General features: G+C 39.8%; 1 protein-coding gene across 1 annotated transcript in view; it reads left to right on the plus strand.

Annotated features, from left to right (window-relative positions):
• Window positions 1-19,200, plus strand: part of dlgap4b (discs, large (Drosophila) homolog-associated protein 4b) — a 106,152-nt gene that overhangs the window by 51,331 nt on the left and 35,621 nt on the right. The window contains exon 4 of the mRNA XM_040159720.1: window positions 13,887-13,935. The gene's annotated coding sequence lies outside the window, so the exon portion shown is untranslated. The remainder of the gene's footprint in view (window positions 1-13,886; window positions 13,936-19,200) is intronic.

Raw genomic sequence — 19,200 nt, forward strand, 5'->3', positions numbered from 1 at the left:
GTTTCCCGTGGAGTTGTAGAAAATGCTAAGCACACGCAAGCGAGTGACGTGGTAAACATTCCTGTCATTGGTTTTGAACTATTCCACTGATCTACAGGTGGTGGTAACATGCAAAGATATGCTGCAATGAACCAGCACAGGCAGGGAAGAAGAAGACTGCAAACTAGAAAACTAAAAAGTGGCTTTGCAAATGTTTCATGAGGAAGACCTCGCATCAAAGAAACTGAATCCATTGCCCATTTTGTTGTACACACCAAAACCTTGGATCAAAGCCTTCCCGAGGTTCAGTGACATTTTAAGCTTCAAATGTCATCAAACATACAGTATTGTAATCATTATTTGACGCAAGCTCTGTCACTGTTTCAAGCGAAACAAGCCTCAGTGTCTCAGTATCAAGGGGCCATCTACCAAAATTTATTTTTGATTGAATTTATCTTCACCTAACATCTCACATGGAAAGCTGATTCCCAGTGTAATAGTGATGAAATACCAAGAAGGGGCTGCACAGCCAGGTGTGATATTACAAGCCTCACATATGCCAGCGGCAAAGTAAATCGACTGAAAGGCGAAGTGTTGTGTTCATAGTTACACCAGTCATTGCACACAAAGTACAGGGACTTCTGCACATCTGTATGATGCTGCACTATTCTTTTTTCATACAGTAAGACTCCACTTGCAGTGCTTACTGAACAACAACGATGCAATTTTTACTGATTATTTCCAATTTTGGCATTCAGACATCTCATTTCTAATCACAGTGTCACTCTCAACAAACCTTAAGACATCAACATTTCTGTTTGATTCCCAGTATTAGGATTTATTTTTCAAATTCATTCAGCAAATAATCTTTGGTGCCGATGGTAACAGATGAATCCAGCTGTCCTCAGTAATAGTAATAGCTACTGATCATTTGCTTGTCTCTTCCAGCAAAACAGCTGACACAAATGAAGTGATTAATTCAGAAATCTGTGTGTGTATTCTTGGAGGAACACCTGCACAGTTGTCCACACACAATCTTGTTGCTGCTGAGCTGCAGCAGATGTTTGTGCCAGTGCTCAAACAGTGTCCAGATGTCTGCTTCATGCTCGTTTTTATCAGGAGGAAAAACACAAAGCAGACTGCAGGGCACGCATGGACCATTTAGAGACTATTATTCTGAGGAAGAGAATATTGAGACTCCTCTGTACTTAGCCTAGATTCCTCTCCATGCCCTTCTGCCCCTCTTTATTCACTTAAATTGGTTTACCGAAGCTGCTTATTCTTTGGCATGATCTATGTGAGAATGGTAGAATAAATATAATTGGATTGCATTGCTTATTACATTAAGGTGGTTAAAAAAAAACTTTTTAACTCAGGGAAGTGAGTATTTTGCAACTATGCTGTCCTTTCCAGGTCAAACTAACATAACAATCCATTTCTGACACCTCTTGTCTTGTGGAATTGTAATAACCTCGTGGCCGTTAAATTAATCGTGTGTTACATGTCAGGTTTCTACATAGGCCGCGAACATGTGCAGCTTTTGATTTTAGATATTTTAAGACTGGGACCTTCCTGCAGTGGTCTCTTAGGCTTCAGTAGCCATTACAACGTGTGAGTGACAGGGAAAAGGGTAAATAATACTTAGTTTTAGCTCAAACCTGTAATATAGCTGGTGACTAATCTGTTGCCACAAGCAAATATAAATAGCAACTTTAACAACTTTAATTAACGCTTATAATCACATGTGCTGCTCTCCTGCTGTCTTGATGTCTTAACGGGCTATTGTTGCAGCTCAATAAATGCACAGCACTCTGCTGTCAGTCTGAGTGGTCTTTCTTTATCTATGAACATCCCATGGGCTTCTACAGTAGGCCAGCCTGTTCTTGTCCTACTTTCCAGCATGCCTGTCCTCACTCCTTGTTGTCTAAATGTGACGTGCTGGTCCTCCCTTCACCAACCTCTCTGAGGTATCAGACTGCAGAGCCACTCGCCTGTGAGGGAGGGTGGCCTAGTCTGCATGCATCCATCCTGTTTGCCTCTGTAAAATTCAATTCCCTCCTCTCGTGCAAGCATCCCCACCGCCACTCATCCACCTTTTACTTCCCTTGAATCTGGACTGTCTGGTCAGATGCTGCAAGCACATCATTTGTTTTGGTTAGTGTTTCATCCCCCCAGCCCACTCTCTTCTGTACCTCTTCTCTGTTTTCAAATGGCCAGGCTGCTGGCCTTTAACTCACAAAGAGCCTGGTGACGTTATGTTCAAGGCTAACAATATCACAGTGGCGTGGATGGAATGAGGTTGGACTTTTTGCTGTCAGCAGCTGCTCTAAACCAATAAAAAGGATGTTAAATTGAGAATCACTGCCATAGCCAGGTTGTTGGCAGTACCTTCGGCCATATTCCAGACAGCGGTAATAACATCATTGGTAATGCTCTGGGTCTCAACGGGCTGTAATTGAATGTGACTTATTCAGTTCCACATATATATCTATGTCTCCCACTGGGGCTCGGAAAGTGTCTACTGAGTTTCATCCTGCAATAAAGACAGCAAAGACTTTAATAACAGTAATGGCAGCTTAATGGCTTCTACCTGCCAGCATAACTGAAAATTTGAAGTGTCATATTGCGTCTTTGGTTTCATGGCTCAGTGATACGATTGTATTCCCAACTTGTTATATACCTGAAAATAAAACTGAATCACTACATGTCTCTTTGGTGATGCTTTTATTGCTTAGTCCCATTACACCATGGGAAATACTCATGTTACCAGTAAGACCCAGCTCTCACACACAGGGGTTGGCCTGATGTGGACACTTGGTAATCTCAGGCTCACTTACCATTACCCACATTGCCATTCAGCAACCTTGCTGAGAGGCTGAATGGACATATTGTTCTCTGGTAGCTTCACTAACATGAATTTGTCTTGGGTTGTTACAGAGCTCAGCTGGCGGCTGTAACCAGTTGTTGCACTGCTATACTGCTCAGAACAGGCCTAAAGCTTCTGTATGTACCATACAGACATATGTTAATTACAGTAGATCCACGTCTGCTTGTCTGTCTGCAGGATGGTATATTGATTTGCAGCTTCTGCATTATTCAAAATAATGGAAATCCATTGACACATCTTATTCGCTAAAATGTAACTAGAATTAACGCCGGCCCCGAACAGCGATTGTCCAATCATACCTTAGTAATAGCAACATGCTGAAGCTATTGTCATGGGCCTCTAATAGGAGTGATAATTGGTATCTAAAGAGATTAGAGGGTTGTGTCTTTTTTAGCCTTTACAAAACCAAAAAACAACAGCATTAGTATTGATTAAACTGTGGTTTATCTGCTGTAATGTAAGCTGCAAATGTTAGCATGCTCAGCTAACTACCCTATTACCTACAGTAGTAACCTAGCATTATGTCCAAAAGTAAGGGGCATGTCATTAACTCCCTACATTATTTTGCAGGGTTCCATTTTACATCAGAAATATACCTGTTTCGGTCTAAAACAGCCTCCCTGTGGGAGCCAAAATGCTAGTATATCACAGTTTAGAGCAGTGATAGCAGCTGTCTCCTGTTCCTTATGTTGCTTGGAGAAGTTTGCACTGCAGCAATTCCATCCAAACTTGCTTTAGATAGCATGATCAGCAAATGTTAATTAGGGAATGGTCAATTATGTGCCTGTGAGTGAAATTTCTACAAGTCAGATTGTACTTTTTTTTTATAATACAAATGGTAAATATGGCATACAGACTCCAACAGCACTTCTGGCAATAAAGCAAAAACTACTTTTAGATTCTTGGCACATCTATCCTATATGAGACTTCACCTGGAACCTGCTATTTTCACATTTGTGAGAATCAGACAGTGCTCCATTTAGCCACGACACCCAGTCTAGAGAATGTGCTATTTGTGGGCTAATTTAATAAATCAATAATAGACCGGATTATATCCTCATTAAACATTGGCAACAGTATAAATAAATCCCTGATTAAACAATTCTGAAACAAATAAGCACACAAAACTACTCACACACACACACACATAATACACTGAAGTCTAAATGCATTATATGCCATATACACACGGAGATAAACATAAACACATTATTTGCTTCTCTGTCGCTTGTATGTGTGTGTGTGTGTGTGTGTGTGTTCCAGGATGCATGTTTGTGTGTAACTGTGTTTGTGTGTTGGAGTGTATGTTTTTGTGTGTGTTGCATCCATGCACAAACACATATGTACAGTATGCTTTGTGTGTGTGTGTGTGTGTGTGTGTGTGTGTGTGTGTGTGTGTGTGTGTGTGTGTGTGTGTGTGTGTGTGTGTGTGTGTGTGTGTGTGTGTGTACATGTGTGTACATGTGTGTACGTGTGTGTATTAGCTGAAGGCAGTGCATCTCTCTCATGAGCCAGGTCCTGCAGAGTTAGCGTGCTGCGTTCACAGTTGGCCTGCATTTTACCAGCAGTCTCCATTTACACCGTCTGCCACTCGACTGTCCTCAGCTGAAGCATATATGGATTCTTTTGTTTATAAAAGGTACAGCTGAGGGCGCCGTACTGCAAGATATATGCAAAGTCTCATACTCAATGTTCAGACTTCTTACAATACAGTACAGCATAAAAGGGAAGGTTCAATACAGTACATTCAGAAACTATTCAGACCCCTTCACGTCTTTCAAATTTTGTTATGTAGTAGCCTTACACTAAAATCGTCTAAATCCATTTTTCCCCTCATCAATCTACACTGAATACTCTAAAATGACAAAGTGAAAAAGAATTTTAGAAATTTTTGCAAATTTAATAAAAAGGAAAAACAGAAATATCACATTGACTTAAATATGCAGGCTTGATCATCTTTGGATGTTTCTACACCAAGATTAGATTGGACATGGTTTGGAAAGGCACACACCTGTCTATATAAGGTCTCCCAACTGACAGTGCATACCAGAGCAAAAACCTAGACATGAGGTCGAAGGAACTGCCTTCAGAGATCAGGGGCAGGATTGTCTCGAGGCACAGATCTGGAGAAGGCTACAAAAAAAAATTCTGCTGCATTGAAGGCACCCAAGAGAAACAGTGGCCTCTATAATTCTCCAGGGGAATAGGTTTGGAACAACCAGGACTTATCCTAGGACTGGCCGCCCGGCCAAACTGAACATTCAGGGGAGAAACGCCATGGTAAGAGAGGTGACCAAGAACCTGATGGCCACTCTGGCTGAGCTCCAGAGATCCTGTGTGGAGATGGGAGAAACTTCCAGAAGGACAACCATCACTGCAGCACTCCACCAATCTGGGCTTTATGGCAGAGTGGCCAGATGAAAGCCTCTCCTCAGTGAAAGACACATGAAAGCTGCTTGGATTTTGCAAAAAAGCACCTAAAGGACTATCAGACTGTGAGAAACAAAATTCTCTGGTCTTATGAAACCAAGATTGAACTGTGTGGCCTCAATTCTAAATGTCCTGTCTGGAGGAGCCTAGGCACCGCTCATCACCTGCCCAATACCATCCCAACAGTGAAGCATGGTGGTGGCAGCATCATGCTGTGGGGGTGATTTTCAGCAGAACACATAGGGAGACTGGTCAGGGTTGAGGGAAAGCTAAAGGGAGCAAATTACAGAGCAGTGTACGGTCCTTAATGAAAACCTGGTTCATCTTCCAACGGGACAATGACCGTAAGCCCACAGCCAAGACAATGCAACTCTGAATGTCCTTGAGTGGCCAAGCCAGAACCCTGACATGAACCCAATCGAACATCTCCGCAGAGACTTGAAAATGACTGGTCATCGACGGTCCCCATCCAACCTGACAGAGCTTGAGAGGATCTGCAGAGAAGAATGGCAGAAAATCCCCAAATCCAGGTCTGCAAAGCTTGTTGTATCATACCCAGGAAGACTGGGAAGAAAGAGAAAGAAAAATGTAAAATTCTGTTTTCACTTTGTCATTATTGGGTATTGAGTATAGACAGATGAGGGGAAAAATAAATTTAAAAGATTTTAGCATAAGACTGCAACATAAAATGCGAAAAAAGTGAAGGGGTCTGAATAGTTTCTGAATGCACTGTATGTAATACAAACAGAAATTTGTTAAACAATACAAATAGTCTCACATGGCTGAATAGAACATGGACTGGCTGGTCTATGACTGCTTGCGGAGTATGTGCGAAAAAAACACTGAGCTACATGTTCTTCATCTTTAACTATACTACATAATGTAAGCATTTGTCTTTTATGATATTCCATAAACAATAAAAGAGCTGAAGAAAGTATATATTGATTGAGGTGAGATTGAGTTTCGAAATGCTTGAGCTGAGTACACAAGACAAGCAACTGATGTTTCAAGACTAATTTATTGTAATTAAGTAGTCCCTCTAATTGATTTGGATGGCAAATTGACTTGTACCTTTTTAATTCTAGGAAATAAAAGGAACCAACTTCTCCATCAGCAACCAGTTTAGTAAATATGCCAACACAAATTAAAGAATGCTGCCACTCATTATTTGAAAAAAAAAAAAGGGATTGGTGCTGGTCTGCGAATATACAAAAACTAATTTCTCGATTATTCTCTGGAAGAATCAGAGCACTGATTTTGAATGTTAAGACTGGTCAGCTCAAAACTTAAATTATGTCTTTAGTTAACACTTTTCTGCCATTATTATCTGGCCTTTGGTTGTCAGAAAGCTCAAAAGTGGTTTGAAATACACCTGCGGATTATGAACTGCATCAACAGAGAAAGAAAATATCGAAGCCAAACTTGACATCAGGTTAAAGTCATTATATTTAATGAAATCCTGTCTCAAGGAAACCTTTGGTGATCCAATTAAAACATCTGCAGGAAATGGAAGAAAAAGAAACCTGTGTTCCCAAAAATAACTGTTTCAAAATGTTTTCTGAACTTGTTCTTTGAACTTGTTTCTGATCAGAAAAAGCTGCCTACAGCAAAAATATACCATCTTAAATTGGGTCATTTGTTAAGTTATGACGATGAAAAAATAGGTTTAAATATGCAGAAATCAGGAGGTCTAGAAGCAAAAAGAAGGCTTTTGCAGTTCAGTGCAGCTATGGATAAGTTGCAGCATGAAAATATTGTACTAAAATGGACCACAGAAGAAAATGATGTCATTGTGACTATGTGTAAGAAGTGACTGGACAAAACATGTGTGAAATGGGTTGTTTTTATGTCTCCTACTCAGTGTGACTACAAATATGTAAGGCACAACTGCACTAATGTTTAAGTACATTGTAAGTGATTAGAACTGCATTACCTAATTGATTTACTTATTTATTTGTTTTTGTCAGTGTTGTATTTATTTTCTGAAGCACCATGAATTATGAGGTCAGGGGACGTCAGTGCTGGAGTTTTTGGTGATGGTGACAAAGAGAACTTGAGGGCTATTTGTGAGAGCTACAGAGTAATGAATACTGGTGCTGTTAAAGTCAGATATTTCACTGTATTTGTATGAGTCTTGTGTGGGTTGATTCAATGTCAAATGAAAAGATAAAGAGAAAGGTCAATTGATCTTTGTCTAGCACTGACACTGCATCCCTGAAGACTTAATGGTTTATTTTGAGCTTTATGAACCAAAGCGCAAGCAAGGTTTATTTTCAACTTATTTTTGTGTATGACTTTTCAGCCCTGAGAACAGTCTGAGCTGGCTGGTTTCCCACCACTTTCTCTCTCTCTCTCTCTGTTTCTCTACATCATCCCCTTGCTCAGAGCATGGAGGGAACGAACATGAAAACAGGCAGCAGTCCCCAAACAGCTTCTGATCCTCTGCAGAGCAGAGGAGTTCAGTGCTTTCACTGATGTGTAGTGGCTAGTGGAAGACTTGAAATCATGCAAAGGTATCTGTTTTCAAGTTAAAGAACTCTTTCATTTTGCCCAGGTAAAGAGGAAAAAAAAACAGATTATTTTATAATATTTTGTAATTCAAAATTTGTGCCCACAGAACTTCATAAAACATGATTCTGCATTAGGTATTGAAAATTAGCAATAACAAATTAACAATAAGAGACAAAGACAGACAACGAGATTGTCTCTAACATTTTGAATGTAGCTCATCAGTGAGATTTACCATCTTGATTAATTCTAGTCTGCACTCCTCAAAATACAATATCATGGAAGAGCCACGGGAAAAAAAAAAAAAAGACAATACTTCTATAAAATCACTGTGAACAATGCGGCATCTGTAAAATCAAAGATGCAAAATGCTAAAGATAGGGGAAATGGACATTATGTCTCCATATTCCTCAGCAAATTCTGATTAGATCTACAGTACTCACAATCTGTTAATCACCAAATCATTGTTCTTCATAACATAAATGTCTCAAGGTAGCTCTTTTTAAAGCTACCTCAGCGTGCTGGTTGCAAACTGATAACACCACAAATGTCTTTATTTCAAGATCAAAGGGACTCAAAAGGATTATTTTCAAATTTAACATTAATAAATGAACAAAATGTTGGCACATTATGTTGCACTCAGACCTCTTTCTCTCTTTTTCTCTTTTTCTCTCTCTCTCTCTCTCTCTCTCTCACAATCACACACACACACACACACACACACACACCCAGACCCATTATTGCAGTGACCACATTTAATCTAGTTGCCATATCCGATGCCAGCTACTGAGTCATTTACATAATTATAACATGCTGAGATTTTTGGAATGAGCGTGTGATTCTTTCCAAAAGCGTTGTCACACTGCCTCGTTTGTGGGATTCATCTTCGGTCACACTCAAGTTGCCTCCCATCTGCTCCCTGAATACTACAAATTGTGTAAGTAAGAGAAGTTCTCGCCCCCCCTCTTGATGAAATGGCCCAACAGATTTCTAAAGTACTCTCCTATCTGTTGCCCTTTTCACCAGCCTTTTCCTCTTCAGTTCGATATAGTTTCTACAACATCTATGTACCTGTTTACATACTGCAGTTACAGCCTTTGAATAATCGATGTTTGTCACTACGTTTTACATAGGGACCTTCGGGTTATGCAGTAAATGGTTTTCATGGTTGAGAACTGACAGCAAGTGAATGATTCCATCAAGTGGTTAACAACTTGAGTAAGTTTAAGAAAGTGTCTAGTGAAAAGAAAACTCAACTTCATGAGTAACTTATGATGTATGATATGCAGTATTTATATGGAGTTGAACCTGTGAGCGTAAACACCGTCTAAATGGACCGACTTTCCTGATTTCCTGAGTCAGCTCTGCGTCATTGCAGTGCTCCGACCTCAAACCAGCATTCAGAATTGGTCTGACTGCCTGAGCTGCCAGTGATGGTTTGAAAGTGATTTTCCCGCAGAGAAAGAAAGAGTGAGGCTAGGAATATGTTGGCTCATCTGAATCTCCGGCTGCAGCATCAGCCATAATAAAGAATATGCACTGCTGTCACTTTAACACCATTATTGAGTGGTAAAACGAACCAACCGGTGGCTGCCATAGGAACTGATAGAGCTGCAAGTAAAAGTAAAAGCCATCACAATCAATCTGTGGGGTGGTTCTTTGAGCTAAATGCTAATGCCAGCATGCTGGCATTCTCACAGTGACAATGCTAACATGCTGATGCTAACCAGGCATAATGTTTACCATGCTCACCATCGTAGTTTGGCATGCTAGCATGCTAATGTTTGCTAATAAAAATGTAACAGAAAGTGCAGCTGAGGCTGATGATTGTGATCTGATTATGGCACTAGATGAAAAATGAAGGGATCACCAAAGTTAATACAGTTCATCCTGAGGGGCACATGAATGTGTGTACCAAATTTCACTGCAATCCATCCAATAGTTGTCAAGACATTTCATTTAAAACCACAAATGTCAACCTCATGGTGGCGCGAGAGGAAAACTCAGGGGTCACAAAAATCATTAGGATTCATCTATTTGTACAAAATTCAATGGAAATCCATAAAAGCATGATTTTTTCAAAATCCACTTGAGTATAAGTGAAATGTCTGCTGCATTAAGATTAACCTAACAAGTACCATTCATTACAAAAAGTTAATAAGTAAATTGTAAATGGAAATGTAATTAGCCACGCTTGCATCTCGTAACATTTGTAATGTACTGTCATATAAGAAATCATTACAATGAGTAATTCCTGGCTGAACAGAATTCCCTACTGTAACCAGCATCAGTGTGTTCCTGTGTACAAGAGGCATGGACAGACCATAATGACCCTCAAGAGCTCTCAGTCAGTAGTACAAAATATATTAGTTCTTGCCTGGGCTCCACAGAGACTCTTCTCGTGTTTAGATCCAGTACGTGTTTTTGCTTTGTGTTGTGTTGTTTTGTGCTGTTTTGTTTTGTTTTGTTTATTTGATTGTTTGTTTTTCCTGCTGCGAGACATCTGCTGTGATAAAAAAGAGTAATCCTCAATCATCAATGCACTCAATTTAACTACAAAATCTGAAACATCTAATATAATGTAATTTTTTTCTGAATTGAGGCCAATTTCCATCAGGACTTAAAGTCCATGCATTCCACGAGTGAGAGAGATGAAGAGACATTTATAATGCATACCCGAAATGAAGAGCCCAATCAGCAGATTCCCCCAGCCTGATGCCTCAATCTGTTTCCCAATCTCATTTCTAATTTAACTTACTCTGCCCCAACAAACCCAGTGCTGTGAATTGCAATTTGACATAAGTCCTTTGAATTTCCAGTGGGCGATGAAGCAAGGGAAGAGTGTTTTGGCATGAATCCCATTTCCAATTCAATCCCCAAAACTCCATAGAGTGCCTTTCATTTGTCTCCTATTCAAGTTCATCTATGCTTTATGAATAAGCTTGAAAATGTGTGAGAATCTGTTCTCCCAGGAAGTGTAAGGGATCCTAATGGCTTCCTGATGTAGCTTCAGCTGTACATGGTAAAAGGGAAGGAGAATCAGCTTTACCCATTACCGTTCAGCATTGTTATCTTATACATTTGCAATTACTGCTTACTTTAAAATCCCTTTTATTCTGTGTCCAATTACTGTGATCCATATTGATAATGGTTACTAAGAAGAGATGTTGGATTATTTTTTTGTTCTTATCATTTAAGTTCATCTGAATAACACTTTGAAGCCGATATGAGATGACCTTTAACACTGTTAAGAGTTGTGTGTATGTGTGTTTGTGTGTCTGTGCAATTTTCTTTGACATTTTATTGCAAAAGGTCACAGCACTTTTGAGTTTTGTGATTGTTGATCCTGTCCCAAAAATCAAAGTTAACCACAGTGGTTTAACAGTTTTTGCAAATTTTACAATGGCTGTGGATGTTCAGGGCAGCGTGGTGCATCTATATGCCATTCTGAATAATGTGCTCGAGGAACATGACATTTTGTATTGCCTCGAACCTCTCAAGATGGCTGAATGGCAGTAAGTTCGTGTAACTAAAGGTATAATATGTAACTTTTCCACATTAAAATGTCTAAAAATAACTAGGCCTATGTTATATATTTTGTTGAGTTGTGGGCTTGCCTTATCCCAAATGTTTCCAGCTATTTTCAAACCTAGATACGTCCTTTGGCCGCCAAACAGCATCAGAGAAACGCTGATTTTTAATGTGAAACTGCTTTATTCAGTGTTTTTACCGGATTTATCACCGGGTCTGTTTGTTTTGGAGACCTCTGCATATAATTCAGCTCCCGGTAAAAACTTCCTGCATTATTAACACTGAAGTAATGAATATTTCAAGACTGTCCTCACATAGAAGAGATGACAGCATTGGTCTTTTATTTAAACACTTAAAATGGTAAATGGTCTGCAATTATTCAATATTTATTTTGGCCTTCACACACTGACATGCCTGCACACTGGGTTAAGCGTCTTGCTCAAGGACACTTTGACATGTGGAACCACTAACGCTGCGACTAATGAATGACTCACTCTACCACCTGAGCCACAGCCACCAGAATGTTGATTTGAATCAGCTGAATAAGTTGCAACCAGTGTTGACTTTCTCCTGCCAAAGGCCTCTTGTGGCCCTGCGAATAATGACTGTTCTCATTCAGAAGCATAGGCAGAGGTACCGTGATGTTGAAGCGCCAGAAAACCTCTTAGCAGAAATGTTTGGGGTGGATTGTTGGGTATGATTTCAACATGGGTGAATGCAGTTTACCTTTTGTCTCCTACTAACTGTCAACGCTGGTTTCATTTAACCATGACCACAATCTTCAACCAACATTAACCCGGGAGTTTTCATTCTAAAAACTAAACTTAACCACAGAGGCCGTTAAAAAACCGTGATGTGAAATATTTTTATGACTACAGGTTTGGAAAGCACTGACAAACTGTCCTGTCTTTCCAATTGATCAGCCAATGCCCACATGGGTCATTTTTGGAATGGCAAACAAACTATTTTGTCATCAAGGTTTTAGAACTTGTGGAAATGTTCAGAGAAATTTTCCAACACAAGCACTTGATTTTGCAATCGAGAGTACTTGGGTTTGAGACAGTGGGGCAGCAGCAGAGTTATTGGGTGGAATGGGCTAATTTTCATGTGAGTGTAGTGAGTGTAGCACAACGATTGCCTTCCCGGAAAAAAAAAAGTCTGAAAATAGTGCCCAGTTATTTCCTTATTTAAACAATATTGCATCTCCATGATGGTCAGGTTTTCACTCCATCTTCCAGTATGGTCATTGTAAATAGCTAATAACACTTCTGATTTCCAATGTGGTTGGACAAAATGTCAAATAAACGAGTTCTGTTCTAGCATAACTTGATCCTTGATCCAGAATGAGAAAAAGCCCCTATGAGACATTCTGTGACACCTTGTGGATATTTATTCACGGATGTGTCATTCTACATTTCTGTTCCTGTGTGGTGACTGTATGTTTTTTTTGTACTGAATACTTGTGTTGTTTATTTGCCATCCACTCTACTTGTATGCTTGCTACCATCAAATACTTCACAGATGAACAGCGGACAAAAACCCAAAATATCAAATAGAATATCCAACAATTTTCACACTGTGAGTTGGATACGTGTATATGAATAAAGCGGTAGCATAACACACACCATTGCAGCATTTGAATATTAACATCAAGGTTATACCTTTTACACATTGTATATTTGAGTGCTTATGGGATTGATGAACAAAGGCGTCTTCTTACAGAATATTTGAGGAAAAGAGGAATCCATAATGCAAAACAAGTGCTGGGATGCAGTTTGATGTATGACCTCAGAGAGTCGTTTTCCCATTGATTTTGGATGGCACTTGTCAGAGTATGGGCCTTTTGTGGTTGGTGCTGAGAAGCTTGAACTGCTTCTCTGACAATAAAAATGATACAAAGAAAACAAAGAATGTCAGAAAGAATGTTAATACAGACAACTAGAGATAAATATAATAAACTCAAGCATGCACTCACATGCACACACACAATCTTGTGTCCAAGCACTGATCAAACTCTTAAGAGTGACTCTGTAGTCTTATCAGACAAGACATGTGGAGAGTGTATGAATGGTTGCAGAGGCCTGGGGTGAAAAGTGCCCCGATCCAACATTGTCATAGCCTTTGTAACACTGCAGGTGTTAAAAAAAGCGACTGGAATATGGATGAGTGGGAGACTACCGTGATTGAAATGTGCCAAAGCAAGTCGGTGCCTTTGTACTAAGCTCCAAGGTGTGGGAGGGGAGGAAAAGTGAGAGAAAGTAGGGCAAAGAAGAGTAATGTAGACAACAAGGTGGGGCTGCTCCCTGATACTTCGCTGGCCTGAGCCTGCACACAAGTTACCCTCAAGCACTGGTTATCAATCAGATTATTTTCACCCAATTTGCAATGCTGCATGGAAAAGTGTTTGTGTGTCTGTTTGTTCCTGTGGGTGTGCGTCTGTAGCAAAACATGCTCAGGTTTTCCTGTTGGTTAACATGTAAAGCATGACATGGTTGTATGGGTTCACAGCACACATGAACCATGAACACAGTTTTCCTCCTATGTCTTTCAGGAAACCTCCTCCTTCTCAGATCGGGCCTCCTGAGGAATGAGCTGCCAATGTAAGTCTTTTGCCTGACCTCAGCATTCAGTACTCAGTTTCTTTTAAATTAATTAAGTACACAAAAAGTTATGCGTGCACAGAGCATAGCCTTGAAACTGTAACCTTTAACTCCCCTCTCCTCACTACCCATCAGGGACGAGATTCACTGCTGACATCATTTATTAGTAGCTAATTGCTATTCCCTGCAAACACACTGATTGGACATCAAAGGATGACTCACTGCAGGACAAGCTTTCAAACACAACCCTTCCTTCAGTATAATGCTACTGAGTTGCCAATTCCAGTTTTTAGTTTGTCATCCCGCGCACAAGGAAGGCTTAAAGCACTATCAATAATGGATGAGCATGTGAGACTCTCCGGCGAGTTTTCCAGAAGTTTCAGTGCTTGCATGTAAAACCTGGCAGGACTCGCTCGCTTTACACCTGGAAACTGGTGTTGTGGCTTTCCAGCAGTCCTCGAGGCAATGTAGTCGGTTAGAGCTGCTTACAGCAAAGATAGGAAGCTGCAGCTTTCAGAGAATGGGAATGTGAGATGTTGGGAACAAGTTTAGAGAAAAATGTTTTATAGCACATTCACTCTAAAGTAGATTAAGTTTATAGTAAACTCCAGCCCAGATAACAAATGCACTGCAAAAAAATCATTTTTATCATTTTTTTTTTTTTTTAAACCTATAATTTAATCCTTTAACACACATCGGCTATTTTTTTTTTTTTTTTCTGGCCATGTGGGGCAGTGCAATAAACTTTAAACACATCATTGACACATTATCACCCTATATATTTGATATGGTGAACACGTTAACAAAACAGTTTGCTATTTACAGAGCCAATAGACACAGAGCAACATTTGGAGTCATGTTTCTGGCCACCTGGCAAATGTAAGTCCAATTTTCAGTGTCCTGCTGTTGTGGTCCCTACAACCTTCTGATGGAAATATCAGACTCTTATCAGCAGCTGAATGGTCCAGTATGTTCGCCAGCTAGTCACTAAATTTGTCTGTCTGCTGTCTGCTATTCTTGGCAGGTAGCATACAGTGGGTTTATCAGAGTTTTTTTCACTGAAGAGAGCTTAAAGCTGGAAACTAAGTTAAACAGAGCGCTGAGACTGAACCGCAACAGTAAATTTGCTATAAAAAGGCTGTAAAAAGGGTGTAAAACCAAAACAATGAGCTAAAAGAGGCTAAACACTTTGTCATTACACAGATCCATTGATATTGTAAATTCATTTATTATGATCTGCAAGTGCAGTAAGAATGAACCTTGTTTCCGATACAAAAACACTAGTTTCAAGTATTTTCTAAAATACAATTTTATTTTTCTTGATTCTGGTGAACCAACCTGCCTTATTCAAACACTCATATCTAGAAAACTCTGGAATATTGAAAATTGTTTGTATGGGAAATAAGTTGTAATATTTGTCCACTACTGGCTGGGTTTTTCTCTTATTGTAAGAAAATAAGATTTATAGTACTCAATTATAGACAGGAATGACTTGAGATGATAGAAAGTTTTAGTCCTGGTCTTGTGTAATTGTGAATTGTAATAATATAATTACAGAGTGAAAAATTGCACATTGTGTCTGCAGGATTACATTATGTTTGTCATAGAGAGAGTGAATGCTGTATGTAATGGTCTTTGAATCGCTAAATATCAGTGAACACAAGTTGTACAAATCCCACCAACAATATTATGAACCTATATAATGAACCTGTGGATCTGCCTTTTGAGAAAAGCTTCAGAAGGTTTTGATATGGTTCTCTTCGCCAGTTTGTCATTTTAATGGAAATTTGAAACTGTATACATGGTACTGCACCAGATTCAGTTAAAGGATTATACCCACAAACATGAACACTTCTACCATACAATGTCAAGCCATTGCCCTTCATTCCCACACACACACCACACACACACACAGACACACACACACACACACACACACACACACACACAGATACACACACACACATAAAAGATTCTATCTTTGTAGTTTCTCCCAAATATTTACATCCACAAGTCCTACATCACATGAACACATGTGCACTCGGAGAGTCACACATTTGCATACAAATATAGTTCTTGACATTCACATGCGTGCACACACAGACACTTCAGCAGACCTACATATAGACACACATATTGCCACTTTTCTGCAGAAACAGGGGTCCTGCCAGCCGCGTTGCTGTGGTTAGGAGATAACAGGATGCTCCAATCACAGGTCTCCTCTCAATCCTCCCCATAAGGCCCCAGATGCAGGTCTCCTCTAGGGTGGAGGATGAGAGGGTGTAGCTGACATCGCACACAACATAGGCCATGCTAGAGGTGTTAGAATTGGATCGGGAGGGTTGCATTTGACACCGGCTTTTGTACAGTAACCGTGCACAAAAGGTGCGCCATTGCTTGATAACAAATTAATCTTACTATTTTTACTGTGGCAGATTAATTCATGCACTCCTTTTTAGGTCAAAGTGAGACACAGCATTTGCCAGTGGATAATCAGATAAATGATAGCTTCACAGAGGAAAGGCAGAAAGGATATGACCACAATATTGAAACATTATGATCAAAGCTGTGCTCACTCTGTGAACAAGAATGTAGGGAGGAGAGCAGGGCTGCAAAAGACAGCTGTGATTGATGCATTACTCTCTCCTAGCTGTCTGCGCACAAAGAGAAGGAGACTGTGGCAATTTCCCCGAATCACAGTGTTGAACTTCTTTTGTCTCTTCACTCCTTCCCTCCTCTCTCATCTCTCAACACACTTGCATTATAAAGTGCTCATCCTTTGCTATTAAAAAGCCTCTTATGTGTGCAGACAGTAAGAAGCAGTCGTTGAAACCCTTTTTAGTATGACTAGGACAATGCAAAAGTGCTCTTACTGTCCTACGCATTGAATACATACTGGGAATCAACTCTACAAGACTACAGAATTATTTCATCCCATTTACTGCTGCCTGTAATATGCTGTGCACAAACATATTTGAAATGAGGCATGAACCACCCTATTTTTCGGCCTTCTGTTGGATGGATTGTTGGTTTCCCACCAAGATTAGATGTACTGCTACCTCTGAAATTTGTGGATTTTCAGATGAGTCATGCCAGAGAAAACATTTGTTAAATGGATATGTTCTAATATATGAGGACAAGCTCTCTTGTGAATAGAACATGTAAAAAATTAATTAATGTCACTCAAATAGTGTTACAATGTCAAGGTCAACATCCTTCCTGACTCAGAAATCCTATCAGCAAAGATTCGCACTACCTGCTTCAGTGCAGTTTAACAAGGTAGTGAGTCTCAGTGGTGATATTTAAACCACAGTGGGAAGGAAACCTTATGGGAGACTGTTGATGAGGTACTGATAAAGTATTAAAGATGCCTCTAATTTAGAAATCACACCCTGAAACTACACAACAGAAAAACAGCCCCTTATTCTTTGTTTAGAGCTTTTAGATCTACTGTATTAACACAATGTTGAGTTGGAAATCCAACTATTGTTGAGTATCTTTATCAGTTAATCCTTTGCTTTTGTGAGTGTGGAAAATATGCAACTGCAAAATTGTCTCTGTTCTATCATTTTCATTGCACTTCTACATACTTTTTTCCAGCATGTCAAATTCACAATTCCACGGGTACTAAAACATGAAGAAGAAACAGGACTCATGTTTATATATAATGGCAGAGTGTGCTTTGTTCCAGTTCTTTCATGTGCTGTAAAAGTGAATTGAGAGAGAAAAAATTTCTCTCTTACAGTTGATGAACTAGTAAAGATGATCAAGACCAGGAAGCTCTACAACCCATGGTTCTACAAGTTGAGTTAAATGCTAAAATTCAACAGTGCTATGCTTTATCTGAATGAATCATGAAAATTTTAGGCAGGGTTTTCAGGGGTGAGGTACAAGTAATCCTAAAGCTCATAATATCATCTGAAAACTGAAAACATGGTTATCACCAATTGTGAGGTCAAATTGTAGAATGAACAGAGATTGAGGTGTAGTTTATTATAGGTTTGAGACTTGTTATACGATAGCAAAGCCAATGGAAATTTGATAATCAACTGGAGAGTTTGTAAATATATCTGGTACGATTTGGAATGACTTTGGTGATTTCTTAACTTTTAGCTGCAAAGCTATTGACATTCCCATTAGTTGTAATTAGCAAATGTTGCTCGCTAACGCCCTAAACTAAGATGGTGAACATGGTAAACAGTAATACCTGCTCAACATAAGTTGCCATAAGTTAGAATTTAGCCTAGTTAGCATTTAGCTCAAAGCTTTGCGTAAGTGCAGCCTCACAGAGCTGCTAGCATGGCTGTAGACTCTTAGGCCCTGTTCACGCTTGGCATTAACATGCATCTTGGGTGATCTGATCAAAAGTGGACAGCTCTAAGTACCGTTGTGAATGCACCCAAGAAGCAGTGAGGAAGGATTGAGAAGCGATCGCTATACCACATTTGGAGGTGGTCTGGGCCACATGTGGCCACATTCGTTTAGCACCGTGTATGCGAATGTGTCCTGGGCCACATTGAGGGACCGCCTACTGAACTGATCTCCTCTGCAAAAGAGGATCTACCTATTCATTCACAAACAAACACAAGTCGTACAAATCGCGTAAGCTGGCTTTGTGATATAAAACTGTATATATGAACCATCTCTGCCTGTCCTGCTGGCTTTATGGCTGTTGTCAAGACAACGGCTCATCTCTGGGCAGTTGAAAGGTTGATATTTTGACAGACAGCCATTAGGGTATTATTTTGACATCACGTGGGGATTGTGAGGCACGAATGCAGGGTTGACCCTCTTGGTTTCCAGAAGGGACCCCTGTCCTCTCTCCCCTGTCACATGGCAGACCCTCATATCTTGACAGGAAGTAAATTTTCAACCTTTCCTTTCACAGCAGGAAATTTCATTGCTCTGCTGCTTTATATGTGGGGGTTCAAGGCTTTGTTTATTTGTTACATTGAACTCTGGCTATTGTGTGTCAGGCCAAGGGCATTTTGAAGTGGGTAAGGTTAAAGGCTTATCCTGGTGGGATTTATAGCTGTGCTGTGATGTTATTCATAACAGGCTGTGGCTGACTGTTCATAGCTCATAGACATGCAATGCAGCAACTCACAGACAGCACAGGACGTCACTGAGCTGAAGCTTAGGAATAAGATTTAGAGCTTCCATTAAAGCTTTTTCAGGTCTTACAAAGTTTACTTATGATAAAAACATCAAACCTTTCCTTACCCCTTCATTTAACTATGTCATCCTCAAGTTTTAGTTGTACTC

The sequence above is a fragment of the Xiphias gladius genome, chromosome 21, assembly GCF_016859285.1.
Source record: "Xiphias gladius isolate SHS-SW01 ecotype Sanya breed wild chromosome 21, ASM1685928v1, whole genome shotgun sequence".
Classification (NCBI taxonomy): Eukaryota; Metazoa; Chordata; class Actinopteri; order Istiophoriformes; family Xiphiidae; genus Xiphias; species Xiphias gladius.